The sequence below is a fragment of the Vicugna pacos genome, chromosome 3 (assembly GCF_048564905.1).
Source record: "Vicugna pacos chromosome 3, VicPac4, whole genome shotgun sequence".
Taxonomy (NCBI): Eukaryota; Metazoa; Chordata; class Mammalia; order Artiodactyla; family Camelidae; genus Vicugna; species Vicugna pacos.
In genome coordinates, this window is record NC_132989.1 from 17,543,439 (window position 1) to 17,559,923 (window position 16,485).

Here is a 16,485-nt window from a genome sequence, read left to right on the forward strand (position 1 = left end):
TCTACATATAACATATCAGGAAACCCTACTGGCTTAATTTTTCAAATCTACCCAGATCCAATCTCTTTTCACCTCTTCCACTGCTCCCCTACTGATCCAAGCCACTATCCAGCCAGCCTTGTTGCAACAGCCCCTTGCTTCCATTCTTGCCGCTGACCCCCAAATCTATTCTCCATATGGTAGCCAGACTGATTGCTATAAGAATTCCGGTCAGCTCATGTCACCCCTCTGTTCAAAATCTTACAATGACTCCCTGTCTCCTTATGGTGGCCTTTCAGTTTCCTCTCTGACTTCACTCCTGCCGCTGGAACTCACCAGTCCTTAGGGCCCCAGCTCCTGCTGTTTCTTCTACCTGCACTGCTTTTCTCCCAGATACCTGCATAGCCAATTTCCTCACTTCCTTCAGGTCTCTGTTCCAGTGTTTTTTTAGTGAAGCCTATATTGACTACCTGTTTGAAGTTGAAGTCCCCTTGTACCTTTGGGTTTTCTCACCTGCCTTAACTTAGTCTATTATTTTCTTATAGCCATTTTCTAATATACTATATACTTTATCATTTAATTGTTTCTTATATATCTCCCTCCACTAAAATCTATGCTCCAAAAAAATGTGTTTGTTTTGTTCATTGCTGTACTCCCAAATGTCCTAGAATAGTACCTGGCATATAGTGAGTATTCAGTATTCCTTGAGTGGATGAATGCGTGAACAATGCATTGGTGTTGACTTAAAATGTAGTTCATAATTTTGCACAGGTTTTTGTCTTGGCATTTGAACTGTTTGACATTTTTGGTCACTGTATTGGTCAGGAGTCTTTTGACTAAAGGGCTGAAAAAATTCTACTAAAATTGTACTTAATCAAAATTTTGGCACACACAAATTAAAAGTTCAAAAAATACTAGCTTCAGGTAAAGCTTGATCCAGAGCTTAGCTATGTCTCCCTGTTGAAAATCTCTCTGCTCTGCTTTCTTTATAGGCCCAGCAGCTGTTCGAGACTCTGTGTGGCAGAAAATTGGCTGCCATAGTTCAGAGCTTCACATCTCCTTAAATTTTAAGGAAATATTTCCTAATATCTCATTAGGTCTATTTGGATTCTGTGCCCATCCCTAAATCTATTCCCTGTACTCGGTAAGATGGAATACCTAATGGACATAAGCCAAGTAGAGCCTAACTCTGATGTTGAGGGAGAAATCAGCACTGCCTGGATTCTGCTTGAAGATGAGAGAGGAAAAAGTCAGCGGATTGATTGTTGTCATAAGAAGGGAAGAATGCTTGTTGTGGAAACAGCCAGTGGTCTGGTATAATAGTAATGAGTACATGCTTATTAAGTTAAATATGATAGCATAAGGTTTGGAAGAATTCAAGCCAAAAAAACATATGGGAGAACTGATGGATTTCCTCATTCATTCAAGAAGGGGAACAGCGTCTGCAGAAGCACAGAGGTATGAAAACGTGTGACATGTTTGGAGAGCTCTGAGGAGCTGGTGTGAAGGGAAGTGAAAGTAATTTGTTGGAATCTTCTCAGTGTAGCAACAAAGGTCTGGACTTAACTCTCATTGGTCCAAGTTGGATTATTTTTTTTATGCCTGAACCAGTCACTATCACAAGGGGGAGTATGCCAGTTAGCTCAGGCCTTAAAGATACTTGCACCAACAGACACAGCAGATTAGACTGAGAGAAAAGAAAATTAGAATTTTCTTAACAGAAGAAAGGGGAAATGATGCTGAGGAGGTACCAGAAGCAGAAAAAGAACTGAAAGTCATCTCAGACCAATGGACCAAAATGTATCAATATGATATTGACACAACTTTATATGACATTAAATGTGGTGACAAGGTGAGTTATGGTATGAAAATTGTAAAATTCCTTGCCACTTCTTTTTATAAACACCCATATGATTCCACTTAGCAGTTTTTGAGTTATGCATGTGTCCCTCCAAAGGGCACAAGCAGAGAAACTGTTGCGGGAAAATGGGGCCTGAGACGTGATTGTGTCCCAGGTCTTGGGCGAGTCCCTGGGACACACCCTGCCAAGTGAGGATCCTTGGCTTCACACAGGAAAGAATTCAAGAGTGAGCCAAAGTAGAGTGAAAGTAGATTTATTCAGGGAGATTCACATTCCATAGACAGAGTGTAGGCTGTCAGTCTCAGAAGGCAAGAGAGGAGATGGGTCATAATTGGAAAGTGAGAACAGCCTGGGAGGTACACATTTCACAGACAGAATGCTGGCCATCTCAAAAGGTGAGTGGCCCCAGGGTACAAGGGTGGTTAGTTTTTATGGTTTTGATCATTTCATATGCTAACAAGTGGGAGGATTATTCCAACTATTTTTAAGGAAGGGGCAGGGATTTCCAGGAATTGAGCCACTGCCCACTTTTTGCCCTTTTACGGCCAGCCTTGGAACAGTCATGGAACCTGGGGGGGTGTCATTTAGCATGCTAATGTATTACAATGAGTGGATAATGAGGCTCAAGGTCTACTGGAAGTCCTAGCTTCCACCGTCTTGGGGCTAGTTGGTTCTAACCAGTTTATGTCCAATCGTAACAGCTGTGTCATGCTGTTAATGATTATACCCTGTCTCCTTCCCTTCTGTCTCAAAACAAGTCCGAAAAGACAGGTGAGCAGGCATAGTTGAGTCCTCCCATTGCAGGCAGACTTCTCTTCTGTTTCATCTTCCTTTGGGGTGTAAAGAAGACTTTTTTGAGTGGAGGAAAAGAGAACCTAAAAGTTCACTAAATTTAAAGCTTTGAGTGTGAACTATGTCGTTTGCTACTTGGCTTGTGGCTCTAATCAGGAAATTCAGAATTAAAATTTGAAGGGCTGACCCTTCTCCTTGTGTCCATTTTATTCAGTCTAAAACACTATTCCACATCCTTCTCTTCAATGCCAAGTACAATGCAGTGTGGACAGTCATGGTATATAGTACTTTATTCTTATTGGCATTGCCATATCTTTGGAGAAGAAAATGTGACTGGCTTATCAAAGGTGTGGGGAGTGTGAGGATTACCACAGGTGACTTTATCCTTGGGAGGAATATTCAGGCAAGGCTCAGTGCAGGTGTGCACTTGGGTGAAAGGAGACATCAGGTATCTTTCTGCGCTCATTCTGAGACTCTATCTTGGGCTCATCCCCCTTTGCACGCTGCTCTCTGTTGCCTTGCTGACATAATTAAGCAGTCCCAATGCTGCTGCCCCAGTTTCTAGTCCGTGGGTATGGAGAGCTGCCCTCACCGTGCCAGCCCCCAGCATGTTCCCTTGTTAAATTATGCATATGCTAATGGAGTGTGAAAATCAGCCAAATAACAACTCTTTCTAATCACTTAAGGTCCCAAGAGCAAAGAGGCTTTTTTTTTTCTGTTCTCTTAATTTTGGGGTGGTTGTTATGATTTGCAAGCCAATCGGAAGCACAATTCTCTGGGTGTTTCTCCTCTCCCAGTCCCCTTCCACAGAAATGAGGGTAATTGGCATTCTCACTTCTACCTCGAGTGAGAAGAGTCTTCTGGAAAACCAGTGACCCACGGTGCCCTTTTCATTTGCATCTGGGGCTGGATAATCCCTAGTTTTACATTCAAACACAGAGCAGTCCCAAAGGGCAATTAACTAGACTACATTACTTCCTACCCCCTGGAGGGCCAGTGTTTGGGAACATCCCCTCCGGGGACGATGCGTGCCAAGGCCCTTGTGTTGTGATTACATTTTACCTTTGCGTCTTTCAGTCAAGTCCCTGAGTCTTGGTGAGTCCGTCCATTACCCTTGCAGATCTTGTCATGTACTCTGGCTCCCTGATGTGGCCCCTGCCTGCCTGCCTCTCTGACCGCCTTCTACACTCTCCTCCCCATCACTTGCCTAGTACCACCTTGGTCCAATTGCATGCAGCTCTTCCCTCCTGGAAAGCTTTATCCACAGATCTCCATATAGTGACCTCTTCCTGTCCTTCCAGTCTCAGCTGGGCTGTCACTCTTCAGAGAGGCAAATGCTAACCACTGCTCTAATGTTGAACCCTATCCATCATTGTCATACGTCACCCCATCTTTATTCCCTTCAAAGCCCCCATCGCTGATACTGTCCCATTCCTTGGATTTATTGCCTTTTTCTCCTTGAGGGCAGGGGGACTTGACTGTCTCCTCTGCCACAACATCGCCAGGCCCCAGCACATGCCTGGCACACAGTAAATGCGCAGTAAATCTTTTTGCAGAAATCTGTGGTGTTTTGCAAGTGTCTTTGAGCAGTTTCTAATATTGTAGTGTAAGATTTGCTTTTTCTGGCTGTTTCACCCCAGACAGTTTGCTCCTCCAAGGAAGGGACTTTGTTGTGTTAGTATTTGTTTTCCATGTTGAGCACGCATGCTAGTTATGCTGTTAATATAATATAGACTGTTACTTGACTCCAAAATCATTGATGATAGTGACTTTTACTGATAGTTTTATGGGGAGACTGTGGGCAGGGGTACATCACACGAACCACCTTCTCTTTTCTCTCTCCCATGTCTTGCCCATTTGCCCCCCAAGTCTCAGGTATTTTCTCCCTCCTCTTCACCTACACATCCACTCTGAAATCCTCTTTCCCCCTCCTTTGTCCTGAGAAAATCAGCTGATGCCCTCAGATTCCACCCTACACAGCAAAACAGAAGTCTCACAGTGATCTGAACAGCAGTTACCTTTTGTTCCTCAAGCATGCTCCTTGGGGACCTGAGCTCATTCCAACATATTTGAATGAATAAATCACAGCATAGATGTTATCTCGGTCCCAACTGATCCGAGCCCTTCTTTCATTTTATTCATTTATTCAACAGATACTTATTAATGTTTGTGCCAGGTGCCAGGGACACAACATTCAGTGAGATTGATTTCCTGATGCTAGGGTCTCTGGGAGAAACTCAGGAGGATGAATGAATACGGTGGTTTGTTGAGTCTAAACCCTAGAGCAGAGAGATTTGCTTCTGTGGTTGCAGGGGATCTAATGGTAAACCAGTGGGCTGTGTTTCAATAATACCCTTCACCAGGTTTTAAAGGACTTTTCCAAATTACGTAAGGTAAAGATTGTAGGTTTAGCTGCCCAAACTCAACCTCCTGACTTTGAAAAACAGTGATTGTTTTTAACCAGGGTGTGCTAAAGAGAAAAAGTTGATAAGTGTGAAATTTACCATCGCCTCTCAAAGTTGAAGCTGAACTGTACTTTATAGATGTTCAGAGGACTTTTTTTTTTCTTTCTCTTCCAAAACACAAAATAGAGCTGGACTCAGAGGAAGCCAGCATGGAGCCGAACCACACGAGAAAGTCAGAGGCAACTCCAGAAATGCTGACACAACAGCCTTGGAGGCAAGAGAGAGACAAATTCCCACACCAGCTGGGAAAGCAGGCTTCCATGAAGCCTATTCCGTTGTAACGCTGCCTCCTAGAGCAGAGGTGGGAAAAAGAGTTGGCTGCTCTGCTCCTTAACCACGGGGGCTAGAGGAAGAAAACGATTTAATGGTTAGGTCAGAGGTGTTTTGTGTTGTTGAAATAGGACCTTATTATCTTACCAGTCAAGGTTTGAGCTTTAAGAAAGGAAAATATAGGGATTGGAAACTGGGGACCCATGAGCTGAACTCCACCCAGGGATGGCTTTTGTTTGGCCAGTGTAGAGTTGGCCCACTATTTACATATTTTTTAATAAGTTGCCACCATTTAAAAATCAGATGAATTTTAAAATATCCGTATTTTCATCTTCCCTTGAAAACTCTGATCCTCTGGCCACAGTGAATACATAGATCCTTCTTGGCCACAGGTAGCTAGAATCGGGGACGGCTACCCTCCCGTAGATCATGTCTGAGAACTCCAGGCTACCCCAGTCCCCTCCCAGCCTGCTCTGCTCATGGAAGTTACCTGCCTGGCATTTGAGTTTGCAACCCTCAACACAGGCCATGGGAAAGAAAATAACTGAGTGATTACAAGCACTATTTTCATTTGTTTGATTTTGGACAAACCTAAAGTTCAATCCTAGATCCACTACTTAAGAGCCCAGTGACCTTAGGGCAAATCCCTAACCTCCTGATGCTTTAGTTTCTTCATCTGCAAAATGGGGATTTGTTAAGATAAATGGGGATTTGTTAAGATAAACCCTAGAAAGCATTTTGCATCGGGCTGGGGTTGGAATAATCATTAAGTAAATAACACGAGTCATTGTTAGTTTGATCATAAAAGTTCCCTGAGGTGGTTGAATTAAAGAGAATTGTAGAGGTCCTATTCTTACATTGCTCTCAGGAGTCTTTTCTCTTTCTCTAAAGACTGATCTGTAATAAGAAGGAACTTGCTAGGTTACATCATACTCAATTGTGTCTTCATTTTTTGCTCTGCCAGCTTGGGGGGCTGTGGGGAGAGAGAGGAAGCGTCAAACCCAATCACCCCTCTCTGAATGACATTGAGAAGCATTACCATGGATGAAGGATAAAACAAGTTGTGAAAAAAAGTGGAGTTATTAACTAAGAGCTGGGAGAAAGCAGAGGGTAACATAGATATCTTCAGTTGCCTGTAAGTGACCCGGCCCCAGAGAACAGCAAATTGGCAGTGGTTATCAGCGGCTCCTTGGGTGGACTAAGCACTGTGCCAGCCAGAGGTTTCAGGAAATGGCAACATTTTCCTTATCAGGATGTGGGATAAACAGGAAGATGCCAACTTCCTAACTGATACCTGACTGACTATCTCAGGGAGCACTTAACTTGACAACCTGGGTGAACCACAATGATGCATTCGAAGTAGTGTTTACGGAAGCCTGTGCCACAGAAAAGTGAAGAGAAAGGGAGTGGGATTGGGAGCTGTTGTAGGGTCATCCAAAAGCTCAGAAATGGCCAATAGGAGGAAGTTCTTCTCAAAAGTATTCTGTGCACAGGTGGGTGTTTTTCGGTTTCTGTGTGCTTCTCTCTTTGCAGTCCTGGGTTCCACAAGTTGATTCTTCATCCTCTTTTATTCATTTCTGAATGTATTTCTAACTTACGTGCATCCAGTCCTTAAATTTCATGATTCTTACTTGTCACTATTCTTAAGGCTGAACTCAACAGGAAACTGGTATTCTGTAAAGTTAAAGTAATGGAACCTTCTTGCATGAGGTGGAGATATTTACCTTAATCTAAACACAGACAGCGTCTTAATGTCTATTTGGCACTCATTCTTCTTAAGAACAGAAATCTAGGAGAAAATAAATTGTGTTGCTATGTTTGTCAATCTGATCTAGCACTTTAATAGTAAATTTAAAACTGATACATAGTTACATTGTATGTGTTTAGAATTCTAATTCTGAATTGATGTTAATTCTGGTTTGCCTTCTCCTGAAGTTGTGATACTTACTGAAGATGTAAAGAGGATAAATAAGATTGTAGTGGAAGAAATGTTCACTACTTCCAAGGGGGGCATGTCTTGAATTAACTTTCTTTTGGTGTTACTAGTGCTAGTATGTTTCTTACTTGATTAAAATAGGTCTTGAAGAATTTTCATTTATAGCAGTTTTTCAGGGTGATATGGAAACATCTTTGACAGAAAATAATGACTACTTTTCTTATACAGATGCATCAAAATTCATTCTATTGGGAGACAAAAGACTAAACTTCTCACCTTCTTTGTTGTAGTCAAGAGATTCCATGTGAAATTTTAGGTAGGTGGGTGAATAAATGGATAGATAGATAGCTCATCATTGAGAAAAACTTCTTTGCACGTAGTTTCATAATACAGACAAAATTGGAAGTTGGATGCAGTGTCAGGGGAAAATTAGATTGAAACATTCTGTTTTCTTATTTCCATTTAAAGAGTGAAAGGATACATTTTTAACCAGCCTGTTCTCGGCTTCAGAGGTTTTGAGGTATCCTCATCAACCCTTCACCACTGCAGGACATCGTCTTCCTTTGTGGGACAAGTTGTGTAGATCCAGGAATTACCTGCTAACCACAGACACGAAAGGGCACACTCAGGAAGATGCGTCTGCACACTCCTGTCTTATTTCTCCCTGGTGCTCTCGCGATGTGATCACTAAGGCAGAAGCGCAGCTTCTTACTCTTCCTATCCCCCAGCAAGATAAAGACGAAATTCCTGGAGAGCCCTGGGGTGGAAGTGATGCTTCGTGATTAAAGCCCCTCAGAGGCTTCGTCTCCTGTTCATGGGAAATCATCGCAGGGACGAGCATGTGTGTTGTCTGCAATCCCATGTCTGTTGACAGTTGCAAAGAAAGGCGCCCACCTTCGAGAAGTTTCTTTTGTGTTCAATGAGTGTTTTTTAAAACTACAGCCTCTGACATTCATTATTTCTAAAATAACATGGTTCTCACTGACTATAAAAACTGTGGCCTGTAAAAAACAAGAAAAAAATGCAGGAAAGCATATGTGGAAAAAAGTTTAAATAATCTATGCTACTTAATCAACAACTGAAGAGAAAATGATAGGTCAGAAACAAGGGATCCTTAAAGCACTCAGAGATAAGTTCTGTGAACATTTTCTGGGAAATGTCTGTTTCCTTATTCCACACGCATATATATTTTTAACAAAGCGAGGGTTTATGCTGTCCTACACGACACCTTATACAGAGCCCATAACATTTCCAGCAATAACATCTGAAAATCCTTATTTCAGCCTGGTTGATGATTCACTGTAACCTGAGTTATAAATTAAACTTGAGGATGAGACCATGGCCATGTGTCCAGCTGTCACAAAAACAGATCACAAACATGTCTTAAGTATTCCTCTATCACAAGACTTTTCTGTATAATAATCTACTCTGTAAATGTACCTTGATTTATTTAACAGAGCTTCTGTTCTTAGACACTTGGTTGTTTCCAGTTAGTATCGTCATAATACTTACTATACCTGCATACTTTTTGCATCTTTGGGGGAAATTTCCTAAAAGCTGAATTAGGGTCAGAATCTGTGGCAACAGTTTTAAGGAATTTTTTCTGTATTGATAAATTATCCTATTTCCATGTTCCTATCTACACTGCCTCCTCTTCCATCTCTCTTTATCTCTTTCTTTCTTCGTCCCTTCCTTTTCTGTCTCTCTCTCTCTCTCACACACACACCCCCCAAGTCTCCTCAGTTGTATCAGCATTTGATTTAGAGAAATAACCAAGGGGAGTTCAGAAACCAAGGTGGTCACCATACATGAAGCACAGATTGGAAAACTACGAATCAACTCTGTAAAACAAAGTGGGCAAGATAGAAAACAATTCTTGCAGTGTTAGATTTGGAGGATTCCCATGCCCTTCGTTGCAGTGTGTTTTGTGCAATGAGTGAAAAATCAAGGTAAGGTGAGAGCAAACCAAAATTCAGCTAAGAATTGGAGGAGTCAGGTAGTCATTGACAAGTCAGGCTGAAGTATCTAGGACCGTGAGCCGTCTCATTGGACTGTCACTTTGTAAGTCAGGGCAAGATCATGGGTATGCCAGAGGCAGCTGCCTTAGGGGGAACTTCTGCATCCTGAGCATGCTAGATTAATCCTGAAACTGAGATTCTCTAAATGTAAAGAGGGTTCAGAATGATATCTTTATTTGGATTTGAAGCAACAGTGTTAAGACCCTCAGTATCCACATTCTGATTCACTGTGACAGTGGATGGGAAGAATCTGGGTTGGTCCAAAGTTCACTTCGTTCATAGCATCTTCCTTCTCACTTTATTTGAATCTCATTTCAATTTTATCTGGTTCAAAGGAACTCTTTTCATAAAGTGTCACAGTAGGGCAATACCGATTCTGTGAGACATTGTGATGTGATAGATTGAAAGGAAATTTTATTTTTCCATTGGTAATAATTAAGCAGTATATACTTTTTTTCTTACATTTTTGTCCTGTTTTTCAGTTTATGTCACTATGTTCTACTTTCAGGGAAAATGCCTTGCCTGGGGGTTATATGGAGCCAGGCACTCAGACAAAATTTGAAATGCATCCATTTTCCAAATATCCAGATGTTTGTGTTCATGCAGACTGAATATCCAGGTGGTCAAGTGACTGCACGCATTTGGATAGTTGGCATCACACAGGCAACTGTAATGCCCAAGTTTTCCTCTTTAAGCATGTAATTCAGTAGACACACTTTCACATCTGCTCATGATGAGTTTGAGAATTAAGAGAGAGATAGGATAACACAGTGGCGAAGAGCAAAATTTTAGGCTTACACCTGGACTGACTTGACACTGCCAATGCTAGCTGTGCAATTTGGGGCCAGGTTTACCTGGTGTGTCAGTTTTTGTTTCCTTACTTGTAACATGGGGATAATAAATAACACATAAACATTATGGTGATGCTGCCCATGAGAGGAGGTAGTTATATATATAAGGAGGTCAGCACAGTCCAGAGCAGATAGGAGGTGTTCTGTCAGTAGCGTTAACGGGTCTCACCATCACCGTCTGGGATGTGGATGAGAATTAGAAGGAGGTGATTCATTTTGACACGGAAGACTATACCCTCCCAGGGCCATAGATATTCCTATCCTTCTGTGCAATTCAATCAACATGTGTGACGTCTTCACCGTTTTAAATGAGATGAGATATATGTGACTGAGTGAATGAACGAACAAAGTGGATACCAATAATGTACTGTGTTCTAGATAGTATTGGGGATAGACTCTGAAGAATAGAAAGAGAGCGTTTTTTTTTTTTAAAGGATCAGCAACTGAGGAAGAACATCTAACCAGAGCAAATGTCCGCAGCAGGAAGCATGGTGGTTAATTCTTTCCATTTCATACATCAACAGGCATTTGAGGTTCTCTTCTGATCAGGTGCTAGAACAGAGCATGGGATGTTTGGAGGAAATGAGGAGCAATCTCGTTTGGCTCTAGCATAGGATGGGGAGGGGAGGATGCCAAAGATAAAGGCCAAAAATGTCCTACACAGAGTTTGGGTTTTATTCTGGCAAGTTGAAGGAGTCACGTTTGTTACTGGACAGTCAGCCTTTAATGTCTGAACCAGCACAGCATCCTTTGTATCCCTGGCACCATCGGCAGTCAGCTAACGCTGGTTCTCAGGTTTAGGAAAGGAGAGATGATCATTGTTCATTGGTTTTATTGTTATCTTCCTGACTGTAGAAATTTTGTACATGATTTCAATGATTCAAAAGATAAAATATCCCACAGTCAATTCATTGATTTATTCCTGCAACAGATATTTTTTAAACAAGTACAATTTCCCAGATTTTATGTTAGGCACCGATCCCAGAGATAATTAAGGCTTTTGTTTCCCCCGTAGGTCTACAAGTGTTTGGCACATAACAGGTCCAAAATAAAACTGTAGTTTTGTATTAAAGGAACAAGCATTTTACTGTGGGAGAAAAAAAATCTACTCCCCTGTTATATCATTCTTTGTGATTTTGTTTCTAAAATGATTAGACTGGGCCACTCTATGAAATACCTAAAAAGCTACTTAATTTAGTGTCCAGACTCTCCAATTCTAACAGAAACTAAAATGTATCCCCTAGAACTCAGAAGCAGGCTCTGCCTTCATCCTCAGCTTTGTCCACAATGCGTAGTATTAATGTAGGAAATTCTACTGTCTATTCAGACATTGGACTGAGCAGAGGGAGGGAGGCACACTCCTGCCTTTTGCAGGGCCTCTGACTTTCTAGCAGTCACATCTCAAAATCTTCATTTCAGTCTAGCTAATTATGCAGGACAACCTGAGCCAGTAAATTGAACCTGGGGATGAGACTATGACCAAGCGCGCGTCTGTAACATTTATGAGCTATAAGGTCATTGCTGAAAACAGCAAGGAACATAGTTGTAATAGACTGTGGGCCTCTAAGGAAATTATTAATTAAATTTTATCTTCTCCCCGGCATGCTTCAGTGCCACCACTATGAGTCTTTTAGGCCCGGGGAAACTACACCTCGGTAATAACTGGCCTTATCATCGGGCTGGCAGTCATTTAATTACACTCCTTTGTCTGACACCAATCATGAACTGCAGTGTGGGATGTCAAGGTTTCTGCAGATGCCAATTGCATGCCTTGCTGTCCATCAGGCCCCGGGTTCAGATCTCGTGATAGGAAGTCCAAGAGTCAAGAGCAAGCAGAGTAATCCATTTTCTAGAAACAAGATGTGGACAGAGTCCTGTTTCCAGCGCCCTTCAGTTCCTAGAGTTATTATCACCAGAGGAGCTCAAATCACTCTCAAAAGACCAGAGCGAAAGGGATTCAAGTGTCACTGGGTTGACACTATCTAGTTGGAGTGCTATTTTTGAGTCTCTGGCTTAAAGTGCAAGCTTGACTAGGAGAATCCGAGCTGAAATGTCATTTCCAACTACTTTCTTTGAGAGATTTCCCAGATGGCTTGGCTCAGCCCACGAATCAAATGGCAGTTTCGTTGCCGTTCGTAAGTGCCTGTAGTGTCAGCCAGCTGTGTTCCTCCTGCCCCATGCTGGATTCCCCCACCCCGAATGTTTTCTCATCAGCTGGCAGCTCTTCTAAGGACCCACAAAGCAGATTGGAGTCCAGCTCTGTATGTCCATCGACGGGTGGCCCTGCCCCACTAATGGAGATTTAAGCATCTTCATTTCAGACAAGACAGCAGGTAGAGAGTGAAAGGCACAGATGTTTATGCTTAGATTCTGAGTTTTCCGAAATGTTACTTAAACATGCGTCCTGTGGCCCAGCTCTGTATTTTGGGCCATTTGCCCCTGCGTTTTAAATCTGAGCCACTCACTCACCTCCTTTCCTCACAGTTCTCTTTGTTACAGAAAACTCAGGATGGAGAAAGTCTAGGAGGAGTGAAAATTTAACTTGAGAGGTCTTGACTGAATGCCGGAAAGGGGTGATATTTTTATGCCGTCAGTAATATCAAGAATGAATCAGACACAGTCCCGAGGAAGAAAAAAACCAAGAAGTGACAATGCCGACAATAGTCATGACAATTTTTACTCAAATTGCCTCCAAGTAGGCTGTGTGCTTGAGGTTGGCAGCATGTGGGGAAATTATGTTCGCACCTTTATCATGCCTTTCCTAATCGTGTCACGTGTCTAGATGCTCTCTTCAGGGACACTTGGGGGCAGACAGAGTCAGGAGAACATTTTTCTACATAGTTTCATAGAGGCATCTGGCCATTTAAGGTCCATTTCTGGTCCATTTAAAAACCATTTCAATTTCTTGTAGTCACCTATAATGAAAAAGAACATGAAAACAAATGCATGTATATATGTGTGTGACTGAACTATTATGCTGTACTCCAGAAACTGACACAACATTGTAAACTGACTGTATGTCAGTTTAAAAAAAAAAACTATTTTAAGGTGATCACTTTATGCAACCTGAAAAGCTCTCTGGACATTTCAGGCAGGACGTGGATAACAGAGTATTTTCAGTGAAGTCATCATCAAATCAGGAACTGGAATTGTTACCAGTAGTTCTGGGTGGAACCCAAAGGGTTGCCACAGCTTCAGGAAGAAAGAAATGGTTTAACCTTGGGAATGTGTTGTTTGTGTCCGGTTCTCATAGAAGCTTAGACTTTTAAAAGTAGAAGGTAGTTTGGACTCACATCTTGCCCAACATCCTGCCGTTTGTGTAATTCCTTCTAGGATCTCCCTGCTGAGTGATTATCCAATTTTTTTATGAATAGCCTCAGTGCTGGAAAATTTAATGCCTCATAGCAGTGCACTCATTTTTAACAAATGTTTATATCTTTCTATTAATAGATTAGGCAGAATTAGTATATATTAATTAATATTAACTAATAAATTGATGAAGGCAATGTAATCAATTAAATTTTAACTGTTGTAGCTGTCTTAGCCAAAAATCTATCTAAATTCCAACACTCAGAGTACTTTTTCTTTTCTAAATAATGCATACAAAAGTTTTGAATGGTTTTGTATATGTAATAGTATGGTGGTATTACTAATCTCAACAATGAAATTGCTTCTTTATTGTGATAAAATGTATATAACATAAGATTTACCATTTTAACCATTTGAAGTGTACAATTCACTGGCATTAATTACAGTCACAATGTTATGCGTCTACCCCTACTATTTCCAAAAATTTTCATTAGCCCAGACAGAAACTTTTATACCCATTGAGTAGTGGTTTCTCATTTCTTCCTCCTCCTTATCCCTAGTAACCTCTAATCTTTTTTCTGTCTCTATGAATTTGCCTATTCTAGGTATTTCATGTAAGTGGAATCATAAAATAATTGTCCATTTGTGTCTGACTTCATTCACTTAGCATAATGTTTTCATGGTTTATCTGTGTTGTAGCATATATCAGAACTTTATTCTTTTTATAGCTGAATAATATTCCATTGTATATGTATACTACGTGAAACTTAGGTTGTTCCTACCTCTTGACTATTGTGAATAATGCTCCATGAACATTTGTGTACAAGCAGCTGAGTCCCTGCTTGCAATTCCTTGGGGTACATTGCCAAGTCATATATTTCTGTGAATATCCTGTTTCCCCAACAGCATTTGTTGAAGAGACTATTTTTTCTCCATTGTGTATTCTTGGCATCTTTATGTGTGTGTGGGTTTAACTCTGGGCTCTCTGTTCTGTTCCATTGGTCTGTGTCTATCACTACATCAGTATCACACTGTTGAATTACTATAGTGTTGTATAATATTTTGAAATCAGGAATTGTGATGCCTACAGCTTTATTCTTCTTCCTTAAGAGGTCTTTGGCTTATTCTGGGTTTTCTGTGGTTCCATACGAATTTGGGGATTGTTTTCTATTTCTGTAAAAAATGCCACTGGGATTTTGATGAGGATCATATCGAATCTATAGATCTCTTTGGGTAGTGTAGACATTTTGACAACATTGTCTGCTAATCCATGAATGTGAAATGTCTGTCTACTTGTTTGTGCTTTCTTTAATTTCTTTCATCAATATTTTGTAGTTTTTGGTGTGATAGTCTTTTACCTGCTTGGTAAAGTTTATTCCTAAGTATGCCTTTTTATGCTATTGTAAAAGGAATTGTTTTCTTAATTTCTTTTTTAGATACACTGCTAGGCTATAGAAATACAATTGATTTTAATGTGTTGATTTTGTATCTTACAACTTTGCTGAATTTGTTTATTCGTTGTAACAAGCTTTTTGTGGATTCTTTAGGTCTTTTTAAGTATAAGATTGTCATAGTTTTGCTTCTTCCTTTTTGATTTACATGCCTCTTATTTATTTTTCACCTGTTTGCTCCCGCTAGGATTTCCAGTACTATGTTGAGTAGAAGTGATGAGTGGGCATTCTTGTCTTGTTCCTGATCTTGGAGGAAAAGCTTTCCAACTGTCACCATCGAGTGTGATGTTAGCTGTGGGCTCTTCATAAAACTTAAACAGTCCAGAGGAATTTTAGAGCCATTTTCTAGATTTCTACCAAAAAATGCCATTAGAATTTTATAGCAGTTGCACTGAATTTGTATATTACTTTGAGTATGTATACCACATTTGAGTAGTGCTATCATCTATAAAATACTGTTTCTTTCTATCCATGAACATCGAATGTCTTCTCATTTATTTTGATCTTTAATTTTTTTCAGCAGTGTTTTCAGTGTGTGATGTCTTGCATCTCCATGGCTAAATTAATTGCTAAGAATTTTATTCTTTTTATGCTAATATAAATGGACTTATTTTCTTAATTTCCTTTTTGGATTGCTCATTGCTAATGTATAGAAAAAACTGATTTTTATGTATTGATTTTATATCCTGCAGCTTTTCTGAATTTGATTATTAGAAAAAACAGGGGTTTTTTTTTCTGAATTCCTTAGCATTTAGAGTTTTTTAGGTCCATGTCATCTATGGATGGAGAAACTTTTACTTTCAGTTTACTTTCCAAATTGGATGCCTTTTATTTCTTTTTCTTACCTAATTGCTCTGGCTAGAACTTTCAATATCATGTTAAATAGAAGTGATAAAACAGATATCTTTGTCTTGTTCCTGATCTAAGGGGAAAAGTTTTCAATCTTTCACCAGTGAATTGATATTAGTTATGGGTTTTTCGTATGTGACTTTTATTAGGTTCAGGAAATTTTATATCTTCTGTTCCTAATTTATTGAGTATTTTTATCATGAAAGGGTATTAGATTTTGTCAAATGCTTTGCACTAGTTGAGATGATCATGTGTTTTTTCCCTTCATTTCCTTCATATATTCCTTTATATTAATGTATATAGTATATTGATTGACTTTCAGGCACTGAACCACCCTTAAAGTCCTAGAATAAATCCACTTGGTCAGGGTGTATAATGTTTGTAATATACTGTTGAATTCTTTTTCCTATTAAACTGTTGAGGATTTTTACATCAATATTCATAAGGAATATTAGCCTCTAGTTGGGTTTTGGTTTTTTTCTTGTAAAGCCTTTGTCTGGCTTTGGTATCACAGTAATGCTGGTGTCATAGAATGAGTAAGGAAGTATATCCTCCTCTCTGGTGTTTTTGGAAGAGTTTGAGAAGGATTGATATTAATTCTTTAAATGTTTGGTAGAATTCACAGTGATTACATCTTGTTCTGGGCTTTTCTTTGTTTCATTACTGATTCAGTCTCTTTGTTATGGGTTTATTCAGATTTTCTA

At 40.2% G+C, this 16,485-nt stretch overlaps 1 protein-coding gene and 1 long non-coding RNA gene across 18 annotated transcripts in view; both read left to right on the plus strand.

Moving 5' to 3' along the window:
* PPP2R2B (protein phosphatase 2 regulatory subunit Bbeta) overlaps positions 1–16,485 on the plus strand; it is a 619,288-nt gene that overhangs the window by 433,986 nt on the left and 168,817 nt on the right. The window lies entirely within an intron of this gene.
* On the plus strand, positions 1,320–6,732 carry LOC140691609 (uncharacterized). Its single transcript, XR_012067364.1, has 3 exons — positions 1,320–1,437; positions 5,224–5,398; positions 6,332–6,732. It is a non-coding gene; the product is annotated as an uncharacterized lncRNA (long non-coding RNA).